This window comes from Silene latifolia, chromosome X (genome assembly GCF_048544455.1).
Source record: "Silene latifolia isolate original U9 population chromosome X, ASM4854445v1, whole genome shotgun sequence".
In the NCBI taxonomy this organism is placed as follows: Eukaryota; Viridiplantae; Streptophyta; class Magnoliopsida; order Caryophyllales; family Caryophyllaceae; genus Silene; species Silene latifolia.
In genome coordinates, this window is record NC_133537.1 from 231903055 (window position 1) to 231929582 (window position 26528).

Genomic DNA, 26528 nt, shown 5'->3' on the forward strand with positions numbered 1-26528 from the left:
GCGCCATGCACTCGACCGAGTGGTCGCCTACTCGGTCGAGTGGCCTCCTATACTCGACCGAGTGGTATGCTTTGACTCTTGTTTTGTGTATATTCGACCGAATAGTGAGCGTGTACCCTTATTTTGAAGTTTATTTTAGTTGAGTTGTGTTGGATGAACACGATTGACCTTGCATGAGTGATATATGTGAATTGTTTACGTTTGATTACATGGCGTGGTACTTTGAAATTAAATAGAAATTGTTGATTCGACATGAGTGGACTGATGACATAAATGATGTGGTAATCTTGTTGATGCATGTTAATCGACATGATATTGTTTTGTTGTATAAAAGTAAGATAAATAATGCAAATTATGTGTTGCATAGTGGTCATTTGCATGATTGTGATTATGGTCTTCCGTATAAGCGGAAGTGTTGATGATGGATGGGAACGGATATGGAAACACATATGTGATCATGTGGTGAATTTGACGCGGTATATGCGTGGCATGATGTCTGAAAATGGAAGTATTGTTCATGGTTGAGTCACATTACGAGTAATTTTGGCATTGTTTAATTGTTTCATGGAGTCCGTATATTCCTGATTGTTGTGCATACATGTGAATGTATAAGATTTCATGTGATATATATACGTAGTAATAATCGAGTTATATCTCGTGATAGATACGTTTACATATGACCAACATGAATTGGGAGTTGTTTATAGGATTTAAATTGGGACCGTGGATTTGACCTGGCATTTGACCATTGCGAGGCTTGTAGATGGGGGGTTTATATCGATGGAATTATATGAGATTTGATTACAGATTTGCATTGAGTGAGAGAGAGTATTGAACTTGTATCATAGTCATTTGTGGAATTTAATACTAATAATATAAGAGCACATTATGAGGTTTGACAGTTGAACTTGGGGACGAAATTCTCTTTTAGGGGGAGTGAATGTAACAATTCGGAAATTAAGGAAAGAGAAAGTACGGAATGTAAGGAAGTATGATAGTTGAACAAGGAAATTTGGGATGAGCGTGGTGTTTATAAAGGAACATATACGGTAGACGAACATGTGAGGGGAAAGAGAGTGTATTAGAGTCAGTGATGAGACTTAGAAAAGAGAGAGTGAGGTGAACTTCGGAGACGAAGTTTATTTTAAAGAGGGAAGATTGTAATACCCGGATATTGTGGGACCCGTAAAGGAACCTTGGGATGCGTAAGGGGACCTTATACTAGACTAGATGTGACTCCGGAGTGAATTATGACTATAAAGGGGACCGAGTATAACCTATACTCGACTTAGTGGAGTTGTTATAATGTCCTTATATAGAAGAGTTGTCTTAAAATAGTCATAACTTGAGATATAGAAATGATATTGATGTGATTCCTATTGGAGGTGATAGCGTGTTCTCTTACGATTCCAACGGTAGGTCACACTCCCAAAATGACCAAGAAATGAGTGAGATATAACTGTTTTACGAAAACTGGTCATTGCTGAGAACCCTGTCGCACTCGACTGAGCGAGGTTCACTCGACCAAGTGAGGTCCACTCGATCGAGTGCCGACTTGGCACTCGATCGAGTGAGTGATACTCGACCGAGTGGACTCACCACTCGACCGAGTGGCGCTGAATTAGAACACGGGATAAGGAAATCTTATCCTCTTATCCCCATTCATTCTATCTTCTTCGTTATCTCTCCAAACTCTCTCCCTTCTCTCTAAAACCCTTACAAACACCATTTTAGTTGATTTAAGCTTGGATTAGAGGATTGCTCACCTTCTCCTTCATCCCTTCATCTTGTAAGTCGAAATCTACCCCTTTTTCTAGTCTTATAAACCCTAAATTTTGGGGGTTTTCAGTTAGGTTAATTAATTAGTAGTTAGTGTATGTAATAAGGGTAATTAGTGGGTAATAATGAGGGGTTTGTATTATATATTAGCATAGGATGTATTTGTGATGATATTACATGAATTGTATAGGATTAAGACGGTCTTGCGAGACGGAATCGTATGGGATTCGAGTACTTCATGAAGAATGCTAAAAGGTAGGTTAATCCTACTCGGTTTCAATAATGTGGTGTTGTTTATGTTGTAATTAGTCTCACATAAATTAGGGCATTTGCATTATAACATGTTTAGTGGTTAATTGCATCATTAAGAGGATGATATAGTATGTTGGGTTATAATTCATGTATTGGTTGTATTTGTGTGTATGGAGGATATGTTGTTATTGTTGATTGTTTTGGAGACGTAAGATGGTTGGGAGACCGTCTTATGCTTGAGTCGCCTCTTGGAGCTTCCCACTTCAAGAGGGATGTACACATTAATGGCTTCAGTTTTGAGGGACGCGTGTGGTTGAGACACGACGTCTAGCAGAGGATCCGGTTGGCTTCTGGACCCGGTACATATGGGCGTGTCCCGGTACCTGTGTGTGTGGTTGTTGGTATGTCTAGGCATGTCCTGGTACTAGTGTGGTTGTCGGTATGTCTAGGCGTGTCCCGGTACCGTGGTGGTGGTTGTTGGATAGCGGTTTGTTCATGTTATAGTCATGTTGCATACTCACACACTTTGAGTCATGTCACACTTTATTTATTTATTGAAACTGACGTTTGTGTGTCTGTGTAATTGTCACCTATTTTCGGGGTGACCTGTGTCGATCCATAAGATATTTCCGATCATATGGGGAGCAGGTTGAGTACAGGTTTTGCTTGTTGACATGATCGGGATTTAGGTCGCGCCTTGTACTCAGAGTCGAGTAGCATAGATGACATAGATGGTAGTTGACTTGTAATTTGTATAGTTCACTTTATCCATTTGTTTATGGTTTGTAATCACTAAACTTATTTATTTATAATGAATGTTTCTTGATTGTATCTCCGATTTATCGCCTCGGAAAACCGAGATAGTAACATCTCCATATTACCTTGGCCGGGTAAGAAAGGGGTGTTACATATATTCTCAACAAACAACTAGATAATGGTTAAGTCGAGGTCGATCCACGGGACGATGAGCTTTGGGTTCTAAGTCTATCTATCTCAGTATATGCTAGTGTCGCAAATATTGGGGTTTGAAGTTGTTGGTTCTAAACCAATGAAAGCAATAAATAGAAATTAAAGATAAAACAAGTAAGATTGTATAAGAGGAGGTCGTGCTCTCCTAGATGTATAATGAAGGTGGACTTAAAAAAGGCTTATGACTCTGTGGAGTGGAAATTCATTAAGAAAATGTTGAGGGCTCTTAATTTCCCTGAGAGAATGGTTACATGGATTATGGCTTGTGTCTCTACACCATGGTACACTATTGCACTTAATGGATCCTGTTTTGGCTATTTCCAGGGGACAAGAGGTATAAGGTAAGGGGACCCTCTATCCCCCCTGCTCTTTACCATCTGTAGGAGTACCTGAGTAGAGTCATTGATGATGTCACTAGTAGGGTTGAGTTTAATTTTCACCCTCTCTGTAGACCAATGAAATTGACCCACCTTTGTTTTGCTGATGACATTTTAATATTCAGTAGGGGAGATATGACCTCTATTAAGGTGTTATTGAGGGCTTTTGCTACCTTTTCAAGATCTTCTGGATTAGAAATTAATAATGAAAAATCTGATATATATTTTAATGGCATGCATCAAGGGGAGGTAGATTATATTATAAGGATCTCAAGGTTTGCTACAGGGGAATTTCCATTCAGATATTTGGGAATCCCTATTTCATATACAAGAATGGGCATTGGTGATTGCACCAGATTAGTTAAGAAAGTGGTGGCCAGAATTAGGAGTTGGGGTGCTAAGAAACTGAGTTATGCTGGCAGACTAGTTCTTATTAAAGCAGTCTTGACTCAACTCCATACCTACTGGTCCAGGATTTTTATCATTCCTCTTACAGTGATTGATAGGATTGAAGGGGTTTGTAGAAATTATTTGTGGTCTGGGTCTAAACAGTTTCTGAAAATTCCTTCAGTTAGCTGGGATAAAATATGCAAGGAAAAGAAGAATGGTGGCCTGGGTATTATTAATTCCATGACTTTGGAACACTGTAATGATAGGTAAATACACCAGTTAGCTGGCCATGAAGACTGATCATTTCTGGATCAGGTGGGCGAGTCATGTGTATATGAAAGGGAGAGATTGGTATGAGTATAAACCTAGCATTAACACTAGTTGGACTTGGCGAAAAATCTGTCAAGTTAAAGAAAGAATGAAGACTGGGTTTACTAATGGGGTTTGGTCTGCTACTCAAGAACAATACTTGGTTACCAGTGGGTATTCTTGGCTTATGGGACAACAACAAAAAGTTCAGTGGTACCCTCTAATTTGGAGCAAGACTATAATTCCAAGACATGCCTTTATTGGATGGCTAGTGGTGCAGGGTAGACTTCTGACTAAAGACAGATTGCTCACATTTGGGATTGCTAATGACGGGCTGTGTGAGATCTGTTGTTCCCAGTTGGAAACACACGCTCATCTGTTCTATGAATGTATCTTCAGTAGGGATTGTTGGGATATGTTGAGTGAGTGGCTTCGCATCCAGTTTCCCAGTTCTAATGTTGTTGATTGGTGTGTAGCTTGAGATGCCCCTCTTTGATGAAAAAATAGATTGTGTTTGAAACTGTAGTGGCTCTGTGGTACTATATTTGGTATGCTAGAAATATCTCTCGCATTGAAGCTCGTGTTTTGGCACCTCTTTACATTATCACTCAGGTGAAACAAGACATTCAAAGGAGATGCAGTGAGAGGAAATGGGAAGGCAAGGCACTTCATTTCCCATGGGAACCATCGTATGTGTAGCTTTGTATTGCAAAATGTATTAGATTAAAATGAGTATGTTGAACATTGGTGGCTCTGTACTTCATTGATTATATCATTATTAATATATTTTCACAGTTCACCAAAAAATAAAGATAAAACAAGCAAGAAAGGAAAGGATGCAAACAATTTATTAATGATACTAGGGTATCATGGGATCATAGAGGAGTCATGGTGAGATAACATAAATGAGTTACATAGATGCAAGCAATTATTATTGTTGGAATCGAGTTAGTTTATATCTTACAATTCCTGGGAAGTTTTGGGTCTCGGAGCCGAGTCGGTCAAGACTTTACAACACCTACAAGTCGACTTAATTCTTCTTATTCAACTATATGCATGGTCTAACAAGCCTTAAGTTGGTATATGTCTTACAAGTCTTGTTGAAAGGATAAGAGAATCATGGTAGGTTGTCAATTAAGCATTTCATCGAACATAACATGTGCATAAGTTGAAAATATAATAAGCAAGCATTCATATGAACTCATTAAGCATAAATCTACCCCATGATTAACTCCCCTAATCCCCCACTAATCCTTAGTTAAGAAACTACTCACTCATTATCATGGAAAACATGTTAAAAATGGTGTGGACATGGCCCACCTGCTTATGCCCAGCCGATCTGTGGACAATGGCAGCGGTCTCTTGAAATCCACGCTCGACGGCGTAAAAATGCTTTCGACCGGATCGTTTTAGATCGGTCGGTTTCGTCTCGGCAAGGGTCTCGAAACGATTACAGATGTTCGGAGTCGCCACCAAGCATTTGTGGGATGCTTGAAACCCATTCGAAATCCACTTTATACCTCGGTCAAATCGAAGCACAAAGCAGCGTTTGACATAGGTACTAAAGATAAGGAAATCGTCCCTCTTTAGCATCCTATCTCTAGAATGACTCTCGTACGCCCTGGATAAGGTCGTCCACTATCCAAAGTTTCTGAGTAAGCGGTGAAGGTACGTATTGGGAAGCCCTTTAATCAGACACCCAATCCCGCCCGCGGTAGCGGCCTCTACTGATCGATCTTGGTTGGTTGAATGCAAAAGTTGATAAAACTATTTAAATGCATGAATGCGCATCCAAGAATTTAAACCTAACATGTGAGAGCTTTCTAAGTCGGTTGATTTAATCCAAGTATCAAGTATAAGATGTCGGGTTGGATTAATGATTGATTTGCATGCAAGACGGAAATTAAACATCCATTTACCGTATTAGGTTTAGGGTGCATAACGTGATCCATTTGTCTTAGTAAGGCATTTTCCAAATGTGATTTTGAATGAACAAATAGTCATCTGATCCGTCCTATATCCGGGCTAACCGGAGTCGGGGTCGTCCTAGACTAATGTTGGAAAGGGAACAGGCCCTGTACCAGACGGCTACATGAGGCGCGAGCCAGCCGGTGGTGTAAAGGGGCTTCCCCTGATTCTGAAAATGAGTAAGAAAAGGCTTGCTTGAGGCGTGGGTCAGCCTACGGTTGTATGCCGTGTTCTGACCTTTTGAAAACATTATAAAACGTGTTGAGAAATGGGTATTTGAACCCGATTTGGTTTGAAAGGGTCATTTAGACCGTATTTGTTGATTTGAAGAACTAGACTCGAATAATCATCATTATTTTGATAATATTCGTTGTCGGGTTCGACTTGACAAGCTTGACATGAATACTTTTGAAAGTGATTATGGACTAGTTGTTTTAAGTTCATTTGACTATAATTAGTCGATACTCATCATCGTACCCGGGTTAAAATCCGGCATGGTATGTAGAACCAAGGATGACTTTGTGTTGGTGACTAATATATTTGTTTCGAAAAAAATGATGAAAGGCTTTAAAATACCTCTCAAAATGTAAAGAAATGAAAAAAAAAAGGTTTTAAATGCCTTTTAAATGTCATTAACCAAATATTATCACCGAAACACGGATTTAACCATCATGGTATGAGGAACCAAGGGTGAAAAATGTTTTATGGTTAAAACAAATGAAATAAAATAAAAAGGGTTTGAAAATATTCGAAATGGTAAAAACCGATTACAAATATGAAAAGGAATTAAAGGGGAAAGACGAGAACAAACACGGTTGATCTCTGACCTGAACACCCCATTTAGGCGCGGGTAAGCCTGCAACCTAAGGGGCTTCTGTCACAGGCCATAAATCAGTTTTGGCTCGTTTATCCCATGTTTTGGTTCATGTTATGCACGTTTTAGCATGTTATAGTCATGAAACAAATAAAAACATGATAAAAAGAGGATTTTTACACCCTCATACTTACATGTTTGGTTATGGCGAGTGAACGACGTAAGTGCAACAACTCGTTTGGTCGAAAAAAACTCGGTTTAAAACCGTTTTGGTAAGTAAAAAGAGTGTTTTAAGATTAGTGATGGTGTAGTGGTCCAAGTGGTCGGTCAAGTGATTTAATGCACGATGACGGTACAAAACAATGTGTAAGGCTTGTATTTACGATCGGTAGGTCGTAAATACGCGTCGGATTGTGACTTAAGAAGTCGAGTCGTGAATTTTAAGGGAGAAAAGAGGGGGCGGACACTCGCGTAACTCTCAAATGGGGGGCATTTGAGGGGTATTTATAGGGAAATGAGTGGTTGTGTGATTTTTGAGCGATGTGGCCACCTGGGCTGCTCAAAGAGGCGTGAGCCACGTCGCGGGTCTTCGAGGTGAGTTGTCGCTTTCACATAAAAACAATCATGATTTGTTCTATCCTAGGTTTTGTAGTCAAATGTTTGGTACTTGACCAAACATAAATCCGGGAAAACTTAAGTTTAAAGGTTTGAAATGTTTTGTTTTTGGTGGTTGACTCAGTTTGACTCGTTGTTGGAGTCGGGATTTGAATTTTTGAGTCGGTTTTTGGTCCGGTGTCGGTTTTGACTTTAGTTAGTGTCATTGCGACCATGTCGTCGTGCATTAAACACTCCAGGTATTTTTGAAATGTTTTGAGATGTTTTATTTTCGAAATCGTTTTAAGTTTTCCGACGTAAAGTTGTACACAAACTGTCGATCAAACGCCGCGATTCAACAACATGTTATAGTCCGATAATCATCGGGTGTTTGTCGGAGTCTCAGCATATACTGGGTATCTACAGAGCCCCCACTTTGACTGAGGCTTGGACAGGGCGAAAGTCAAAGTAGAGCCCCCAGGTCAATCGAAGGTTATTACCTGGAGACCCAAGCGACGTCGAGGCGGCTCGAAAGGATTTGGGCAGAGGACCTGCCGTCGGGAAGGGCGACGCCAAGGCGACTCGAGGGTACGAGCCAAGGACCTATCGTCGGGAACAGTTTAGAGTCTGTCGAATATCCGTGCGGGTCGTTTAAAGTCCGTTAGACTACGTATGAAGGCTCGCCAGCCATAAGAAGGAGTCATACCTGAGGCATCTTCGGATATGTCCTTGCGTGTTTGCGGACAAAGGCTCGCCAGCTGTGACAAGGAGTTGTACCCAAGGCATCTTCAGGATATGTCCTTGCGTGTATGCGGACAAAGGCTCGTCAGCTGTGACAAGGAGTTATACCCGAGGCATCTTCGGGATATATCCTTGGGTGTATGCGGACAAAGGCTCGTCAGCTGTGACAAAGAGTTTTACCCGAGGCATCTTCGGGATATGTCCTTGGGTGTATGCGGACAAAGGCTCGCCAGCTGTGACAAGGAGTTGTACCCGAGGCATCTTCGGAATATGTCCTTGGGTGTATGCGGACAAAGGCTCGTCAGCTGTGACAAGGAGTTGTACCCGAGGCATCTTCGGGATATGTCCTTGGGTGTATGCGGATAAAGGCTCGCCAGCCATGGCGCGTGGTAAGGCTCGCCAGCCATGGCGCGTAGTAAGGCTCGCCAGCCATGGCGCGTGGTAAGGCTCGCCAGCCATGGCGCGTGGTAAGGCTCGCCAGCCATGGCGCGTGGTAAGGCTCGCCAGCCATGGTGCGTGGTATGGCTCACCAGCCATGGCTTGTAGTAAGGCTCGCCAGCCATGGCGCGTAGTAAGGCTCGCCATCCATGGGGATCGGTTAATGGACCGTGAGAATAGCCGCGTCAAATGAGCTTGTTTTGGATGTAGCGAACTCGTGATGCCGCCGTGAAAATAGTGAATTTTGAATTTCCACTATCACTGTTTTTGAAATAAGCGGGTTCCGCGAGGAAGCCCCCTGTTGACATTTGAAGGAATAGTGAATTTTGGAATCTTCACTATTCATTTTTGAATTTGAAGTGGCGGTTTTAATTGGCGTTTGTTTGAATTTTGAAGGAAATAGCAAATTTTAAATTTTGCTATTACGTTTGGAGTGACGGTTTATGTGCCGCCGTTGACATTTGATGAAATAGTGAATTTGGAATCACCACTATTATTTGAAGTGACGGTTTATGTGCCCCCGTTGTCATTTGATGAAATAGTGAATTTGGAATCTCCACTATTATTTCAAGTGACGGTTTATGTGCCGCCGTTGACATTTGATGAAATAGTGAATTTGGAATCTTCACGATTATTTCAAAATTAAAGAAAATAGTGAATTTTGAATTCTCACTATTTATTTTGAATTTGACGAAAATAGTGAATATTGAATTTTCACTATTATTTTTGAAGTTGGCGGTTTTGATCGCCGTTTGAATTTTGAAGAAATACTGAATTTTGAATTTTCACTGTTATTTTTGAAAATTGAAGAAAATAGTAAATTTTGAATTCTCACTATTATTTTGAAATTGACGAAAATAGTGAATATTGAATTTTCACTATTATTTTTGAAGTTGGCGGTTTTGATCGCCGTTTGTTTGAAAATTTCGAAAATAGCGAAGTTAAATTTTCACTATTTGTTTTTGAGAAAATGACGATCTTTAATATCGTCGATGAAAATTTGAAGTTTGTTATGTGGAAATTGGGCCAAAGCTCAAAATTCGCTAAAAGAGTAAGGGACGCCTGATTGAGGCGCGAGCCACCTGACGAATCAAAGGGGCTTCCCTTTTTTCTGTAAAAAGACGCGAGGTTTGGCTGCTCGTCATTCCTCATTCATCTTCAACCTTCGACACAAAAACCCGCAGAAACTCGCCATTGTTGGATTTTTGCTAGCTTCTGTTCGTGGCATCAACAATAATGTCGTCTCAAGGTATGCATTTCCTCTCGAATCCATTTGTTTTTGTTGATCTTTGGCTTAATTGAATTAGGGCGAAATTTTACCCTAGAAAATCGATTTGGGCGTTTTTGATTGAGCCCATTTCGAGTGAAATTGATGATTGCCTTAGGTTAGAAATATGTTTAGGAGTATAGGGGTGCTTTTAGTTTGGATTTTGGTCTCCGTTCCCGCTTCCTATGCTCGAAAAACGTGAGTGAGGTGAGAAACCGTCTCATTTCACAATGCCAAGTTTATTTGCTTGGATAATAGGTCCTACTAGGTTGCATTGTAGTCGGGAAAGATCATTTTTGCCATTGTGGACCTTTGTTGGGTATTGTGGGCAAAATTGGAGTTTTTTCCTTTTGTGACGGTCTTATGTCTGACAAAAAAAGCGTTTGTTTGAGCTTGAATTGAGTCAGTTTGCCTTGAAATGGACCTTATTGGTAGTTTAGGTCGCCTTGAGGCGTGATAAAATCAAGTTTGCCTTTTTTTGCGGTCGTTTTTGAATTTTGACCGGCTTGTGCTCAAATTGGCGCATAAATTGCCCTTTTGAGCCGTAGAAAAATTTCCCATTGCCTTGGGAATGTATTTTTGGTTCGTTGGCGGACCTTGTATGGGTCTTGAAATGCCGTTTTTTTTTGTGGTTTTGACTCGTCTTTTGCTTGAAAAGATGGGCAAGTCGCTTTTTTTGTGCGTTTTTTGTTTTTTTTTTTTTTTGTGAATGATTTTGTTTGGTTGGATTTTGGGCGGGACTGCCCTTGTTTTGCTTTGCAGGTTGTTGTTTTTGTTGTTTTTTAGGATTCGTCCATTTATGCCGTCGTAATGCCGAAATTTCGGCTGACGTTCTTTGTTTTTTTTAAAATTTTTGTAGGGTACCATTTGGGACCTATGGGGTCCGTTGTTGAGGTACTGGAGGAGGAGGATGATCCTGGAGGGGAAGAAACGACTGTTTTTTGTTACAGGCTTGTTTGTGTTTCTCCCTGGCGGCCTTTGCCCGGCCAATGATTAGGTATCGATCGTTGGTCGTTGTCTGCAGAGGTTCGGATGACCGATGAGTGGGGTTCAATACGGGTGTGTTATCCTATGTTGCCGCTTTCAATCGCCGTTGAATTCAGCTGATTGGGGTTCAACATCGGGGTAGTATGCGTTGTCCTTGTCCCTTTTCACCCTTGAATTCTGACGATTGGAGGCCAACGTCGGGGTAGCGTGCTGAGTTACGATCCTCGGTTATCGCGTCGTCCAAAATCTGTCAGGCACCATTTTTCTTTTGTCGTGGAGCGAGAACGAGGTATTACCGTCATGGTAACCACCTCTCGCTTCCGCTTGTTGCTCCTCTGTCCCTTATGTTCTTTGCCTTTCTTTTCGATTGGAAGGGTAGGGAGTGCTTAGTTCGGTAGGTGGCGGATAGCCCCCAGTTCGTTGTCTTACGCCAGTGTCTGTATGATAGATAGTTGTTTTAGGCCAGTGTTTGTATGATATATGTCTGTACTGGATCCTGTTTGTACGGTCAGTTGTCTGTATCAAACGTGTGTCGATGTATTTTGCGTGAGGCGGTTTGTATATATGTGTTTTTGGATTGTAGCTCATTTTGTGATTTTGGCTTTTTTGTGTTGTGTTTCGGAGGAGCGCTGTCGGCTGCTGATTCTCCTTTTAATTTGCATCAGTTCCAAGATGGCTCGAAGTTAAAATTGAAGTTTGAACAAAAATTAACCAAGATGGCTCGAAGTTAAAATTGAAGTTTGAAAAATTGAAATGAATTTTGAAAAATTCCGCGACAAGTCGTCACGTTCGGAATTCAAAAGGAATTGATTTGGAAACTTGAGCAATTAACTCGTATCGTGAATTAAATTGCGTCGAAATTATTGAAATTGATTTGTGATTCGAAAAATTCAAACTCAAACCGTCACGGATGAATTTTAGAAGACACTTTTTATGAGTGTATTTGATTTTGAGGTCAAGACTCGAATTTGTGAGTGCTTGAATTTTGAGGAAATTGACGTCGTGTTATCAATTTTCGATTTTATTTTGATGGAAAATTGCGAAAAAGCGAAACATTTTCGGAATTTCGACTGACATGGAAATGATCCGTTGCGGATCGGGGCGACGACTGACATGGAAACGATCTGTTGCGGATCGGGGCGACTAGCCTTGCCCCCCTTAAAAAAAAGAAAGAAAAAAATCTGTATGTTTAAAGTTGCGTCATGAAAACCGTGTCGGATTTCGTAAAACGCGAAAACAGGGAAATGTGAGTGTGAGGAAACACAAAAACGTCCTGGATCATCCAAAGAGGCGCGTACGTCCTGGCGGGAGGTTTGAGTTGTCAGAAGAAAACATAAGTTGAAAGAGACAAGTCAACAGCAGGAATCCTGGGGAAGGCCCAAAGAGGCACGAGCGGCCTGGCGATGGAAGCCAGCTCTCCCCCTTTTTCTGAAAAATGCGCTGATCATTTTTGTATAAATAGGGATGTTTGCGCTTCATTGTTTCATCATCCGAAACACAAAAACATCTCTACAAAACCTCTTCTTGTTCTTCTTCCACAAAATATTTCATGGATGCTTTCGAGAATCCGTTGCGACAATGGTGCCGGGATTTGTCGCCTCTCGAAAAGTATCAACTCATTTGCATGGGAGTTGGTCAATTGTTGGTGCTCCGTCAAGTTAAGGTGCAACCCTCATTTCTTGAAGCATGTTCTCGGTTTTGGGATTCGAAACACCATATTTTCGTTTTCCCGAAGGGTGAGATTTGTCCTCTTGCCGAAGAAGTTGGAGCCATTGGTGGGTGGCCGGGTTGCTTTCCGGTGCTTCCTCCGACTCGGTTTTGCTACAAGGAGAAATTCCGTTCCATGTTGGGTTTGTCGACAAGTCAAGTCAACTTTCTTCTTGCTCCACATGGTGTGGATATGTTGCTCTCATCAACATCTTTTCAAACCGATTAGATGTCAATGTCTCGGAGGTGGCTAGGAGAAGGGCTCTTGCCTTTTGCCTTGTCCATGTGTACTTCTTTGTTGATGTTTTGAAAAAGGAAGGGCCAAAATGCTATAGTACCATGACCCTTGTTCATGTGGTTGAGCAAATAGAGCATGGTAGAGATCTATCGTGGTTGGTGCTTGGCGAGATCATCCAAGCTTTGGACAAGGAAGGCTCTTGTGGAGAAGCTCCCTCATTTGGGTCCCCAAGGATCCTTCAAGTGTGGTTACTGGAGAGGCTAAGGTATGTGGAGCCTCCGGTTAATCCTTCTTCTTATTCCTTCCGTCACCTTACCATGAGGAAGAAGTTGTACCCGGATAGTTTTGGTTCTACCGAGGCTTATTGGGCCACAAGATTGGCGGAGAAGGGTGGCCCTCACATCCGTTGGGTGGTGCCGTGGTGGCACTTGAGGTCCTTCACGGGGTTGCCCGCTTCGGGTGCTAGTCCTCGTTCTTTGATGGTGGTGGGGTTGAAGGTTGCTTCCTTTATTTATCCCGAAAGGCTCATGAGGCAAATGGGGCGTCAACAAAAGGTGCCCGCTCAAGATACTCTTGTCCAAGAGAATGTTTTCCGGAACTCCGAGCTTGTGGAGGTTTTCGAAAGATGGTGGGCCACTCGGCCGCTTTGGGAGGTCCCAAACCTCGTTGCCACGACATGGGTGACTCCCGCTTATGTCAAGTGGTCACGAGCTCCGTCCTTGGAAGAGAGATCCAAATTCCGTAAGGACGAGGTTGTCGACTTGAAGTATCGAGAGGTTGGCAAGGCTAACCATTCCTTCCTCGAGGAGTATGTTGATGGAGCTACCCCCGATGTGATGAGACCACCGAAGAGGAGGAGTTCCGGCCCCAAGAATATGGTGTGCCGTGCATTGGCTTTTTTTGGGTCGAACGCGGGGTCTTGTGCTAGACCGGAGTCCGTCGCCGTCTTAGATCCGTTGAGGATCCGTTCCGAGGAGGAGGTCCATGCTAGGCGGGCCAACAAGAAGAACAAGGGGAAGATGTACCCAGAGGGAAAAGGCAAGGGTAGAATGGAAGAGTGAAGACCTCTATTACCCATTTTATTATTATGTTGTATTAGTGTTCTGAATTTTTATTATGTTGTACTAGCTAGCTATTGTGTGTTTTGTGCTAGTTTTATTATGTGAGGTGTTTTAGTTGACACCTTAGCTTCGATGAGTTCTAGACTCATCGAGTTTTATTTGTTGTTGGAAATGTAATCCCTCCCATTATTAATTAAATAAGGGGATTTCCTGTGTCGAAAATTGTGAACGCTTGTTTCTTCCATCCATTTGGTGAAGGCGATTCGATTCGAATCGTCCTAAACGTTTGTACTTGGGAAAGTGGTATTTTGTGAGGAAGGGAGAAAGGCTTATTTTGTATTTTGTGGGGGAAAAGGGAATGTTGTTCCCTTTCCTTTTTTGATGGGGATGTTTTTTTTTTATTATGGGGATGATTGTTTTTTATTGTGGGGATGGTTGTTTTTGATTATGGGGATGGTTGTATCCTTCTTGTGTAAGAAACGACTGCCTACGTATTCACCTGAAGAGGTGAAATCAAACCATGATCGTAGTTCGAAATGTTTTGTAGAGTTTGATTGGGTTTTGTGTTTGTATCCCTCAGTATAAGAGGAACTGCCTACGTATCCACCTGAAGAGGTGAAATCAAACCATGCTCGTAGTTCAGGGGTTTTTGTTTTAGTGCAAATGGACGTTGCCTTTGACAGATCAAAGGACATTCGAAATGGGCAAGGTGCCGCAGCTTAGACTCGATAAAACATGCAATTTCAAATCAGAACGCGTTTAAGGAACTTGACTTGAAAAGGGTTGAGGTGGTTGCTAGTTATAAAACTAGGCTTAGGTCATTGGTTGCTATGGTTCAAGGGTAGTATTTCTTGAATTGGTCTAGGTTGGTCGGGTTTGTAAAATCCTCCCCATCTAGGTCACTCAGTCTCACTGCGCCCCCCGAAAGTATTTTCTTGACCAGGTATGGCCCGGTCCAGTTGGGTTTTAATTTTCCCCTCGGATCGACGGGTAATGGTGCTCGAACTGACTTGAGGACCAAGTCGCCCTCCTGGATGTTCCTGGGTTTAACCTTCTTGTTGAATGCCCGTTGTATACGTCGTTGGTATAGCTGGACGTTGTGCAAGGCGTTGAGTCGTCGTTCGTCTAGAAGAGTGAGTTGCTCGTACCTTTGACGGGTCCATTCCTCCTCAGGGACTAGACTCTCCAGTAGGATGCGTAGAGAAGGGACCTCTAACTCTACCGGTTGAACCGCCTCCATACCGTATGCTAGGTAAAAGGGTGTGGCGCCTGTCGGTGTTCGAATGGAGGTTCGGTATCCTCAGAGTGAGAATGGGAGTTTGCTCGGCCAATCGCGGTAATTGTCTTGCATTTTCTTGATAATGGTGACAAGAGTTTTGTTCGTTGCCTCCACCGCTTCGTTGGTTTGGGGACGGTAGGGGGATGATCGATGTCGTTTGATCTTGTATTTGTCCAGCAAAGCTTGAGTTTCTGCCCGGAAGTGAGAGCCTTGATCGCTGATGATTTCATGGGGTACCCCATACCGGCAGAAGATGTTGTTTTGAATAAACTTAGCTACTTGTTTGGCGGTCAAGACTACATATGATTGTGCTTCCACCCATTTGGTGAAGTAGTCGATGGCGACGAGGACGAAGCAATCCCCCTTGGTGCCTAGCGGGTTGACTTTCCTGGTGATGTCGATGCCCCAGGTTGAGAAAGGCCAGGGTGACGTCATGGTGTATAAAGGGGATGGCGGTATGTGTTGTATGTTGGCGAAGATTTGGCAATTGTGGCAATGTTTGACGTAGTTACGGCAGTCGGCTTCCATGGTGGTCCAGTAGTAACCTAGCCGTGTGATTTTTCGGGTAAGCATCATCGCGCTCATGTGAGGGCCACATTCTCCGTCGTGGACCTCTCCCATGACTTGTTTTGGCTTTGTGATGGTCAATGCAAAGGAGGAGAATTCCTTGGGGTGTTCTTTTGTATAGTTGATCTTGGTTCATCACGAATTGTGATGCAAGTAAGCGGATAGCTCTTTGTCCTCTTTGATCAGAGTTGGGAGGGAATTAGTTTTTGGTTTTGTAGTTGAGGATGGCTTGGTACCAAGGTTCATCATGGCTTTCCTCGTCGTCGATGATGGCACAAACGTGAGCTGGCTCGCTCCTTCTCTCGACACATAGGGGCATCGATGTCATGTCGTCAGGTATGTTGACGAGTGCGGCAAGCTTTGCCAGGGTATCGGAAAATTAATTTTCCTCTCGCGGCAAGTGGAAATAATCGACTTGGTCGAAGAACTCGACCTCTTGATTGATCTTTGCTCGGTAGGGAGCTAAGCTGTCGGATCGGATTTTCCATGATCCGGACACCTGATTGATGATGAGCGAGGAATCGCCGTGGACCCTCAGTCTCTTGATGCCAAGTGTGATGGCTGCTTGTAGGCCGATGATACATGCTTCATATTCAGCGGCATTGTTGGTGACGACAAAGTCTAGTTTGACCGAGATCGGAACATGTTCTCCCTCTGGTGATATTAGAAGGATTCCTACCCCGAAACCTCTCAGATTAGATGGGCCGTCAAAGTATAGGTCCCATGCGTCGGAATCGGCACAAAGGATGTCTTCGTCAGGAAGTGACCACGTATCGGTCGTTGGATCCTCGTTGACGGGATTCTCAGCTAGGAAATCGGCAACTGCTATTCCCTTGATAACCTTGAGCGGCACAAACTTGAGATCAAACTCAGATAGCATGAGCATCCACCTAGACAGCCTTCCATTTAGTACGGGTTTTTCGAAGATGTATTTGACTGGGTCCATCTTGGAGCAGATGTGGACCGTGTAGCTGAGCATGTAATACCGCAGCTTCTTTGTTGACCATACTAGGGCAAGGCATGTCTTTTCCAGTTGGGTATACCTCGTCTCGTACTCAATGAACTTTTTACTGATGTAGTAGATGGCTCGTTCTTCGTCGTCGACTGTTTGCGCTAACATTGCTCCCATGGCTGTGTTGGTAACAGTTGGGTATAGGGATAAAGGGATCCCCGGTTGAGGTGGCATGAGGACAGGAGGTTGGGATAGGATTTCCTTTATCCTGTCGAAGGCCTTTTGACAATCGTCGTCCCAATCGGTGTGATCAGAGGCGCGAAGCTTCTTGAATATCGGTTCACAAATCATGGTGAGCTTGGCAATGAAGCGGTTGATGTATTGGACCTGGCCGAGAAATCCCCGAATCTCCTTCTCGTTCCTAGGCCGAGGCATTTGCTGAAGGGCTTTGATTTTGGTTGGATCAATCTCAATGCCTCTTTTTCTGACGACATGTCCCAAGAGTTTTCCGGAGGTGACCCCGAATGCACATTTCTGAGGATGTAGTCTCATGTTGTATTTTCGCAGACGAGCGAAAAATTTCCGAAGGGCTCCGATGTGGCCGTCCCGTTCTTTTGATTTGACGATCATGTCATCGACATGCACCTCTACCTCCTTATGCATCATATCATGTAGGAGAGTGGTAGTGGTTCTTTGATAAGTAGCCCTGGCGTTGATAAGACCGAAGGGCATGACCGTGTAGCAATAGGTACCCCACTGTGTAGTGAATGCTGTCTTGTGCATGTCTTCCTCAGCCATTTTAATCTGGTTGTACCCAGCATACCCGTCCATGAATGATAGGAGGGCATGTTTGGCGGTGTTGTCCACCAGAATGTCGACATGTGGCAAAGGGAAGTCGTCCTTTGGACTCGCCTTGTTCAGATCCCTGAAGTCGACGCAAACTCGAATTATTCCGTCTTTCTTTGGTACGGGCACAGTGTTGGCCACCCAATCAGAGTATTCAGACACTTTGATGAAACCAGCCTTGAACTATTTATCCACTTCTTCCTTGATTTTTAGGGCCCATTCAGGACGCATTCGGCGTAGCTTCTGCTTCACAGGTTTAGCTCCGGGCTTAATGGGTATCCGGTGCTCTGCGATTTCCCTGTCAATCCCAGGCATGTCTCTGTAAGACCAGGCGAATACGTCTCATGGAGGAGGTCAATGAACTGTTATCTTTCCGAGAGGTCCAGGGTTGTCCCTATCCTAAGTTCTTGAGGTGTGTTGTCGGTTCCTACGTTAATAGGTTCGGTTTCCTCAATGATGAGGGTCCTGGTTTCCCGTTTGTCAAGTTCTTTGGCTAGGTGAGGTAGGTAGTCACTCAAGTCAAATTCCTCATAGTCATTTAGAATTGCATTGCATTTAAATTGAGACGAGTCATAAGCAAACTTAGCGTTCATTAAGTTGACACGAGCGAAAAGCTCGGAGAGGACAGACATCTCGTGGTCAGCGAGAGGCGACACAGCAGAGGAGGTGGCCCCTAGAACAGGCTCCAGGTTGTCACCTTTCATGGGAGTGGGGGTGACCCTAGTAGACTCAGCCTCTGAATCAGCCACGACTTTGTGATAGAACAGTGGGAAGGGGACCTTGACTGGGACATCAGGAGTGTTAGGAAATATGACAGACTCTGACTCTGACTCAGACTCAGATTCAGATTCTTCTTCACTTCCCTCCTTGAACACAGGGCCTTCTCCAGTTGCGATCTTGAGAATGCGGCTTTGGCGATCGGTCCACTTGACGGTCTTCCTCCAGCCCTATGCAGCTTTCTCTGGGTCAGTGTCAAAGATCAAGGCGGTTGGGTCAAATTGATTGTCCTTCAGGGCGATGTTGATGATGTCCTCATAGTCGAGGTGCTTAATGTTATCTTCCCCAAAGAGGAGAGTGACAGCTTGTCCTTCAAGGCATGACGACGGCTTAGACTCGGTTGAAGCAGCTTCGGTGTTGTTGGGGATGAAGTAGCAGTCCTGGAAGACTTCCACACCCGGGTACCTAGCATTGGCCACATAGTCATAGATCGGCTCCGGAAAGACATGGTAGAGCTCTGATTCTCCCTCGTGGACAAAGTATCCATTGAGGGTCAGATGATAGGGACGGAGGATAACTCCGTGCTTCTTGCGTTTTCGAACTAGGAGGTTCATCTCCTGGATATCTTCATGGGTAGGTTCAAATACCAGCCCGAAGGGAATGTTGGGGAGCTTAGCCTGTTTCAAGGGAGGTAAGGTGCTCTTCAGTGGATTGAGGGGCAAACCCGGGAAGTAACCCTGGCGCATCATGATGCGGTTGACTGTGAGGTTGGAAAACGGGTCACAATCAAAGGGTGTTGATTCATCAGTTATGGCATTCACAGCTTGGAATCCCCACATTTCATTATCATCTTCCTCAATGGTTTGGGAGGCTATCCCCTTTCTCATGACAGCTTTGATCGGGGAAGCAGGAATTGTGATTGTTTTTCCGTTGAAGGGGACCCTGATCTTTTGGTGGAGAGTTAAGCTAACTGCCTTGACGGCGTGAATCCAGGCACGTCCCAAGAGCATATTGAAAGAGGCGTCGATGTCGACCACTTGAAAACTGGTTTGTCTTTCCAGCGGTTCGGTTGCGACGGTCAGAGTGATGAGCCCCGTGACCTTGCGACGAGTGTCATCGTAGGCGCGTACTCCTTGATTTGTCGGGACCAAATCATCTTCCTTAATACCCAGCTTGTGAGCAGTCTTGAGGGGAATGATATTCACCGCGGATCCGTCATCCACAAGGACCATGGGCACATTCTTCTTGAGACATTGTACGATAATGTACAGGGCAAGGTTATGATTGGCTCCGAAGGGAGGGATATCTTCGTCGGAGAAGACGACTGGGTTTTTCAAATCAGGGGCGTCCCTCATCATGTGTGCCACTATTTCTTCAGGAGAAGAGGTTGAGGGCAAAGTAAGTTTCCTCAAGGCTTGCAGCAAAGCCTGTCGATGCTCAAAGAATGTTGCGATCAGTTGCCAAATTGAGATTTCGGCTTTTGCCTTCTGAAGCTGTTTGAGGATTGAATTCTCCGGAGCCCTCGGTTGAGTGTCTACCTCCGGGATGATTTGGTCATTTGTCGTTGGAACGACCGTCGGATTGCTCGGATTCTGATAGGGGCGTCCGGACCGGGGAAGGTGACCGATCTCTTTCGCCCGTTTTCTTTCTCTGGGACAAGTTAGACATCTTCAACTTCGTATCTCCAGATGCTGTTGATTTCAAGATCTCGAAGGCTCATTGGAGGGCTATTCCTTGGTGAGTAGTTTTTATGAGGGATAGTTTTGTGAGGGTAATTTTTGTGGGGGTAGTTTTTGTGGGGTTGATTATTGTGAGGTTGATTATTGTGAGGTGCATGCCAGAATGGTCGCGGGAGCAATCTGTCCTGGTGTGGGTAGTTTTGGGCGCTCGGGGGACTTTCCCTCGGGCGTGGTGGCGGAGGATTGAAGATACGTCGACGGTAGGCATCGTCAAGTCGGGTGATCCTCTCGGAGAGACTGGCTACGGCTTCCTCAACCTGTTGGAACATAGTGAGCATAGTGGCAGCACTGAACACAAACACTCCGTCTGAGGGATCTTTCTCCAAAGCATTCACCTCATCATCAACTGGCGGATGAGGTGTGAGCGATCCGAGTTGGCTCATCGTCGGAGATGGCGTGGATCCCCAGAGGGTTTGTTTTGTTGTTTGGCTTAGTTGGCGAGGGTAAAGGCAAATCCCCTTTCTCAATCATGTCTTGGATGATGTGTTTGAGTTTGAAGAAGGTTTCTGTATCATGCCCCTTCCCATGATAGTACTGACAGTAGGCATTAGGGTTCCCGAACCGGGACTTCTTAGCATCGGTCAGATCCGGGGTGGGTCCGATTGGTTGTAACTTTCCCTGGTCCATGAGCCTCTTCAGAGCACTTGCGTAAGTTGACCCTATATTAGTGAACACTCTCTGGGGGCGCTCAGCTCTCTTAGCAGATGGTTCAACGAGGTTGACCTCATCGATTTTGTTTGTTTGGCCGTAGGGACGGGATCCGGTTGAGGTGGATCCTTGGTAGCCTCTGCCAGTAGTCTTGGCCAAGACACCCTTCCGGAGGTCATCTTCAATGCGTGTCCCCAGAATTTGTAGATCCTGGAAGGTCTTGATATTTTGATACCTTAGTAAGTTGGCATACACTGGGCGGAGATTGTTGACGAACTTTTCCACCAAAGTTGATTCACTCGGTTTACTGACCAATTGAGTAGTCACCCTGGGCGGAGATTGTTTGACCCCTTTAATGGCCATGTAGTCTTTGAAGGCACGGATATGATTGAGCGGGTCCTCCACTCCTTCGAACTTAGGTACGTCAGTCAGGGTAAATTTGTCGGGTAATTGATCCCCAACAGGCTCGAACCTTCGGTTGTTCTCAAGATGGATATTGTTACCCAGGGCTAGGAGCTGTTCTTCCAAGAGCTTTAGCCTCTTCTCAGTTTCAGTCAGAGGCGGAGCGTTATGTTCTCCAGTTTATTTGTTTTCCTGGGTGTCGATACGGGTCTCGACGCGATCCAGGGTGACCTTAAGAGCGGTAAGCAGGCTGGCTAGCTGATCAGTCGTGACATCTCTGTTGTTATCATTGTTGTTGTTGTTGACAGACGAAGTTGAAGACGGGGCCATGGCTCTAAGGTAGAAAAACGGCTCACATTACAACTCAATCCGACACGGTTCGAAGACTGAACGCAGACAACGCAAAGGACGAGACAAAAATCAGACTCAACAAGACGAGGGTGACCGTGTATGGTTCCTCGGTGCTGACTCGATTTATGACATGACGGTGTCGACCGAACTTTTGACACGAGTCCAACATAACGGCGCGACGCCATTGGACGGGTCTCGTGGTGAGACGACTCATAAGTAAATACCCATAAGTACGTTTGCTTCGACTCGATAGACACGAGGCGGGATTGGAATGGTGGACTGAAGTTTTCGAAAATAGAAATTTTCAAAAAGATTCATTTGTCATTTTGTGGACGGCTTCCGAAGATAGAGATCTCCGCAAGTCGACCAGTTGAAAGGGTTGTCTTAAGTTTATTTGCAAAAGACGGTTTGAGTTTGAGTCGGCTCGGAAAACAGTGTATTGTTTCCCAAGACGGTTTTGAAATTCAAAATTGTATGTTTTGAAAATCGAGTTTGAAAAGTTTGAAGAGGTCTCGGGGACGGTGCATGGTCCTCGGGATCTCGAAAGTGTCTCGAGAAAAGGGTGTGTGCTTTTCTCGGGTTTTGAAAGAGCCATTGTCGTCGCGAGACGGGTGAAAGAGCCAGCCGGCAGTGTAAAGGGGCCTCCCTTGATTCTGAAAATGAGTAAGAAAAGGCCTGCTTGAGGCGCGGGTTAGCCTACGGTTGTATGCCGTGTACTGACCTTTTGAAAACGTTACAAAACGTGTTGAGAAATGGGTATTTGAACCCAATTTGGATTGAAAAGGTCATTTAGACCGTATTTGTTGATTTGAAGAACTAGACTCGAATAATCATCATTATTTTGATAATATTAGGTGTCGGGTTCGACTTGACAAGCTTGACATGAATAGTTTTGAAAGTGATTATGGACTAGTTGTTTTAAGTTCATTTGACTATAATTAGTCGATACTCATCATCGTACCCGGGTTAAAATCCGGCATGGTATGTAGAACCAAGGATGACTTTGTGTTGGTGACTAATATATTTGTTTCGAAAATGTAAAGAAATGATGAAAGAAATACCTCCCAAAATGTAAAGAAATGAAATAAAAGGTTTTAAATGCCTTTTAAATGTCATTAACCAAATATTATCACCGAAACACGGATTTAAGCGTCATGGTATGAGGAACCAAGGATGAAAAATGTTTTATGGTTAAAACAAATGAAATAAAATAAAAAGGGTTTGAAAATATTCGAAATGGTAAAAACCGATTACAAATATGAAAAGGAATTAAAGGGGAAAGACGAGAACAAACACGGTTGATCTCTGACCTGAACACCCCATTTAGGCGCGGGTAAGCCTGCAACCTAAGGGGCTTCTGTCTCAGGCCAAAAATCAGTTTTGGCTCGTTTATCCCATGTTTTGGTTCATGTTATGCACGTTTTAGCATGTTATAGTCATGAAACAAATAAAAACATGACAAAAAAGAGTATTTTTACACCCTCATACTTACATGTTTGGTTATGGCGAGTGACCGACGTAAGTGCAACAACTCGTTTGGTCGAAAAATACTCGGTTTAAAACCGTTTTGGTAAGTAAAAATAGTGTTTTAAGATTAGTGATGGTGTAGTGGTCGAAGTGGTCGGTCAAGTGATTTAATGCACGATGACGGTACCAAAAAATGTGTAAGGCTTGTATTTACGATCGGTAGGTCGTAAATACGCGTCGGATTGTGACTTGAGAAGTCGAGTCGAGAATTTTAAGGGAGAAAAGAGGGGGCGGACACTCGCGTAACTCTCAAATGGGGGGCATTTGAGAGGTATTTATAGGGAAATGAGTAGTTGTGTGAGTTTTGAGCGACGTGGCCACTTGGGCTGCTCAAAGAGGCGCGAGTCACGTCGCGGGTCTTCGAGGTGAGTTGTCGCTTTCACACAAAAACAATCATGATTTGTTCTATCCTAGGTTTTGTAGTCATATGTTTGGTACTTGACCAAACATAAATTCGGGAAAACTTAAGGTAGAAGGTTTGAAATGTTTTGTTTTTGGTGATTGACTCGGTTTGACTCGTTGTTGGAGTCGGGATTTGAATTTTTGTGTCGGTTTTTGGTCCGGTGTCGGTTTTGACTCAAGTTAGTGTCATTGCGACCCCGTCGTCGTGCATTAAACACTCCAGGTATTTTTGAAATGTTTTGAGATGTTTTATTTTCGAAATCGTTTTAAGTTTTCCGACGTAAAGTTGTACACAAACTGTCGATCAAACGCCGCGATTCCACAACATGTTATAGTCCGATAATCATCGGGTGTTTGTCAGAGTCTCAGGAGATACTAGGTATCTACAAATGGTGTCAATCATCTTAATAAGTATAAACATGATGGAAGAGTGAAACAATAAGCAATAATTAAGTAAAGAGTGAAGAAACTATACCGATCACAAGATGAACAAATGGAAAGGAAAGGATAATAGAAGAGAACTTGATTAATTGATGAAGAGTTGTCAATTCTCCAATTAATAACCAAATAATCTTTAATTACCCAATAAGAAATCATGAACAATAATTAAGGAAAAATTAAATTGCCATTTGTGGAATGATTAAAGATTAATCTATTCTGATATACTCTTTAAGAGCGTAATCTAATCTAAGAAAGCTTAATCCCCACTAAGAGGACTTAATCCTGAATTTATTACAAAGAGAGTATATATAGTGATACAAGGATTAGGTTAACTAAGAGCTTAAATGACGATTAAACCCTTTAATTTATGTCCAAAGCCTTGCAAGTCTCAGGAAGGGACGCTCGGCCTTTTGCTCGAAGATAATCATGCTGTATGGGGAGACGCCCAACCTGGTATGGGGGACGCCTGTCCAGAACTTGGGGATGCCCGGACCGACTTTGGGTCGCCCGTCCTCAAGGGTTGTTCCTCTTCTTCTTGCTTGGTTGCCTCATGATCCGTAGGGATCATTGAGGAGCCATGGGGGTCCTTTGTCATTGCCCATTTCCTTGTTTTATTGAGTTAGGCCTTTAGTGTTAGTCTCCTCTTCGGTTGTAATACCCCGTATTTTATATAATCGATTAAACGGATATTATTATATATTAGTTATTATACATTTTATATTGGTTGCATCGTAATATCGTGAATGTTATTAAGTCGGGTTTATATCGTATATGTTGAGTCGGGTTACATCACATTTTGTCTTTTGGGTCAAGAATCGTATCACCCATTTACCCATCTACAATTGTAATACTCCGTATTTTAGTTGGAGTACTCGGTTGAGTACTTGGTTGGTACTCGGTCGAGTGTGTGTTACTCGACCGAGTGCACTTGACCGAGTAAACCGGTTCAGCGAGTTGACGGTTTCTTTTATGTTTTGGCCAAGGTTTTTATTTTTAACAGTTGAGTCATTTCTAATTTCATTCTATCATTCATAAAACCATTTCTAAACCTAGAGAGAGGGAGAGGAAGAAGAATTGTCGAGCCTTTCATTTGATTGAAGATTTCTCATCGATTTCAACCTAATTCGATTTCCCTGTTTGTAAGGCGATTTCATTCCATTGTTTATACTGTTTTAAATCGTCTTCTTCGAAACATTTAAAAAGAGAGTCCTGTTTATTTGATGTCTAGTTTATGCATATAAAATCTTATAGTCAAATTCTTTATGGTTTGTCCTAGGTAATTTATTTATGAACATGTCGCTGAAAAGTCCGCGAATCTGATTTGGTTGTGGAAAATTATTTGAAACCCTAATTTTTATGTCGATTCAGTTATGAAACTTCTTCATACATCATCTTTGTATATTCTAGATGATAATAGGATTTGGAATTTCTGAAAAATAATGTTTTAAACTCGTTTTATGAATCAATACTTTTTATGCAACGGTTTCTGTCAGTTTTTGGAAATCAGTCTGAAAACCCTTGATAAGTTTGGAATTTGAGAAAAACATAGATATAATTTGTAGCTAAGACTCATGGGATTCCAATTCAATTGGCCTTGCATCAATTTGAATTTTCTGGAATTAGTTATTCATTTTATACCGAGTCTGCCATGTGCAGGAAAATCAGGAAAAGTCGTGTTTGTTCTTTAAGTTGATATTCCTATTAAATTACGATGAGTCTAGGTTATGTGAATTATTAATTGACTGAGTAGGTGGTAATTATACATAATTATGTTATGTAGGTGATGGATATGTGAAGGATCATAATTGATTGTTTGTGCGTGCTTGGATTGCGAAAAGGTAGGGAAATACACTTGACTTATCAGCGCTGTTGTTAAATTGGGTTGACCTGTTGTGTTTCGTATGACCAAGCTGTGAACGTTGACTTGTTTCGTGGTTGTTGATTTATGTTATGATTCATATACTGGAATGTGGTTGACTGAATTGATCGTGTTGAGTATGTTATCACAACATTCGGTAGCTGGCATGATTTCATTCATTGATATACATATTGTGTTGCATTGATTACTGTTGAGCATTTCATATGCATTGGAGTTGGAGGATGGTGTGGTAGTGACGATGTTGAGATACGATGTGATGTTGTGATAAGGCCCAGGCTGGTTCTGCAGGACTTGCTCTAGTGTCCTCAGCTGTTGAGCTGGTATATCGACGACGGTCGATTATTGTGCCTGCCAGGGATCGGTATGGCCGGGCATTCCGGGTTATGAGATATGAGTTGAGATGGAGATGGAGGTGACGGAGGAGCATGCATATCATATTTTGTTGTTTTATTGTATTCCCTACTCAACCTCGTGGTTGACCCTGTGTATTCGTGAACACCTGTGATGATCCAAATATTGGGGAGCAGACTTGACAGGTTTATGAGATAGGATGGGAGCTTGATGGGCGTGAGACACTGGATCAGAAGACTTAGTAACTAGATCATCATTTAGAAGACTTTCACTTTCATTTATGTTAGTTCTTTGTAATTTGATGTAAAAGAAGTTTTGTAATAATTAAGTTAAAGTAATTATATAATTTGCCTTGGAGTTTAATTTGTTATTCACTACCTCGGGAAGCCGAGATGGTAACAGTCCGGTTTATTAGGGAATGTCTTGCTAAAGGCTTCTTCATAAATCGGGGTGTTACAAAGTGGTATCAAAGCGAACGATCCTCAGGCCTAAACCAATGAATCCAATGAACGTAGGATGTGTCTAAATAAAATGAA